Source organism: Tenrec ecaudatus, chromosome 9 (genome assembly GCF_050624435.1).
Source record: "Tenrec ecaudatus isolate mTenEca1 chromosome 9, mTenEca1.hap1, whole genome shotgun sequence".
Classification (NCBI taxonomy): Eukaryota; Metazoa; Chordata; class Mammalia; order Afrosoricida; family Tenrecidae; genus Tenrec; species Tenrec ecaudatus.
In genome coordinates this window covers 121,521,573-121,524,702 of record NC_134538.1, presented here as the reverse complement: position 1 = coordinate 121,524,702, position 3,130 = coordinate 121,521,573, and positions in this window count along the sequence as shown.

Genomic DNA, 3,130 nt, shown 5'->3' with positions numbered 1-3,130 from the left:
CCCTGTACATGCTGTGGTCTAGTCGGATTTGTAAGGTAGGATTGGGGTCATGATGGGGGGAGAGGGAGCATTATAAGAACTGGAGGAAAGTTATGTTTCGTTGGTGCTATATTGCACCGACTGGCTCGTCTCTTCCTTGTGACACTTGTGTAAGTGGATGTCCACTAGTCTATAGATGGGTTTTGGGTCTCCACTCCCTGCTGCCCCTCATTTGATACCTGATCCCATTGACACCTCGTGATCACACAGGCTGGTGTGCTTCTTCCGTGTGGGCTTTGTTGCTTCTCAGCTAGAAGGCCACTTGTTTATCTTCAAGTCTTTAAAACCCCAGATACTATATCTTTTGATAGCCAGGCATGACCACATTTCTTCACCTTAGCTTTCGTCACCACATTTGCTATGCACCCATTTTGTTTTCAGCGTTCTTATCAGGAAGGTGAGCATCACGGAATGCCAGGTTATTGAAACAAAGTGTTCTTGTGTTGAGGGAGTACTTGAGTAGAGGACCCTAGTGCGATATTTCTAACATTTTCTAAAATGGAAATGTGAAAGGGTAAACAATTTACTGTATTAAGTATAAAACCTACGTACTTGCCATTTTCCATTGCATTTGAATTCAGTATTCAAAACATTTTATATGCACCTTCTACGCAAACATTTTAAATGCCAACTTAAACCCATTGCCATCTAGTCAATTCTGGCTCCTAGCGACCGTGTGTAGGGTTTCAGAGGCTGCAGGAGTTTTGCAGGAGCAGATAGTCCCCCTTTGTTCCACAGAGCAACTGATGGGTTTGACCCACAGCATTGCAATTAGCAATCCAGCATTTACCTAGCAGCTCCACCCGAGGTGCTATGTAGGAGGGTAAGTCCAAAAGACTTGCTACAAAATCACAGAACCCTATTAAATAAAATATCAAAATGTTTCTTGACATACCTTCCTCCAGGCCTGCACTCCCCTGAGGAAGTGTTCCCATTTTCCTAACCTTTCCCCCAAGAATTCTATATTTGTCAATTTGCCACCTGGTCAAAACAATTTTGACGCCTTTGATGGACTAATTGTGTTCACTGCAGATGTTCTTTGAGTTTTGGGAACTAAAAAGGCTGTAGGGGCAAGACCAGGGATGGGGTGGATGGGGCAAGACTAGGGATAGGGTGGTTGGAGAAAGCCTTCCCAACAAAATTCTCATAGGACAGCCCCTGCTACCCTAGAAGAATAAGTAGGTACATCATAATGGGGGGAAATTCCTCAGCACAACTTTCCTGGCCTTTTTCTCACCAGTGCAATTTACATTTTCTGGAAACATCTTCATAAAAAGCTCCCATGGTTGTACCCTTCCAGAAAGTCTATTAAGACTGTACCCTTGAAATTCCAAAATAGTTATCATAACCCGAGCTGACCTCTGCCTTGAACTGGCGCAGCAGAGCCCCTCTGTGGCCGTTTCATAATCTACTGCCAACTTGAGTGTAGGGGTGGAGTCTAGCCTGTCAATCAGGTCATAGCCAATGAAGCCTCTGTGTGGGCATGGCCTTCTCTTGAGGATTATGGGAACTCTGTCTTCCTCCCTGGAGGTAAGACACTCTCCCTGAGACATTCTTCTTGACAAGCCACATGGAGCCAGAGCCCTGAGCTGGAGGAGCCACGTGGAGACCCCTGCCAGGGTTGAGATGCTTCTGCCACCATTGGCTCCATAAAACTTTCCACCCACTGGCCTGTGATTTTCTTGCATTTGGCGTCATTGCATGTGCTGTGTGAGTCTAAAAAGGAATTTAAAAAAATTGTTTTACTATGGGCTCACACAACTCTTATCATAATCCATACATACATCAATTGTGTAAAGCACATTTTTACATTCATTGCCCTCATCATTCTCAAAACATTTGCTCTCCACTTAAGCCCCTGGCATCAGCTCCTCATTTCCCCCCTTCCTCCCTGTTCTCCCCCCACTCATGAACCCTTGATAATTTGTAAGTTATTATTTTGTCAGATCTTGCCCTGTCCGACATCTTCCTTCACTCACTTTTCTGTTGTCTATCCCCCAAGGAGGAATGAAGATCCTTGTAATCGGATCCCCGTGTCGAACCCACCCTCCCAGTATCGCCACTTACACCACTGGCCCTGAAGCAATCATCTATCTTAGATTTCCTGTGTTTCCAGTTCTTATCTGCATCAGTGTACATCCTCTGGTCTAGCCAGATTTGTAAGGTAAAATTGGGATCATGATAGTGGAGGAGGAGTAAGCATTTAGGAAGTAGAGAAAAGTTGTATGTTTCATCGTTGCTACATCGCACCCTGACTGGCTCGTCTCCCCGAGACCATTCTGTAAGGGAATGTCCAGTGGCCTCCCCGCCTCAGTCATTATGATATCTTTTTTTGTTCTGATGATGCCTGATACCTGATCCCTTCAACACCTTGTCATCAAACAGGCTGGTGCGCTTTTTCCACATGGGCTTTGTTGCTTCTGAGCTAGATGGCTTCTTGTTTACCTTCAAGCCTTTAAGATCCCAAGCGCTATATCTTTTTTTTTAATGAATCTTTTTATTGGGGCTCATACAACTCTTATCACAATCCGTACATACATCAATTGAGCAAAGCACCCTTATACATTCGTTGCACTCATCATTCTCAAAATTCACCTTCCACTTGGGTTCCTGGAATCAGCTTGGTTTCCCTTCTCCCCCCCTTCCCTTCCCTCCCCGCTCCCCCCTCCCCCCTGGTCCCTTGATAGTTTATAAATAATTATTATACCTTATCTTACACTCCCCGGCGTTTCTCCTCACCTACCTCCCCAATGCCCATCTTCCAGAGAGGAGGCTACACATAGATCTCCAAGATCGGTTCTCCCTTTCTACACCCCCTTCCATCCTGGTGTTGCCACTCCTACCACGGGTGTTGAGGGGTTCGTCTATCCTAGATTCCCTGTGCTTCCAGATCCCTACTGCACCGCTGTACATCCTCTGGTATAACCAGGTCCGCAAGGTAGAATTGGGGTCATGATAATTGGGAGGGGAGGAAGCGTTCAGGAACTAAAGGAAGGTTTTGAGTTTCATTGTTGCTACACTGAACCCTGAGTGACTCATCTCCTCCCCACTACCCCTCTGCAAGGGATGTCCAGCTGTCTACAGATGGGCA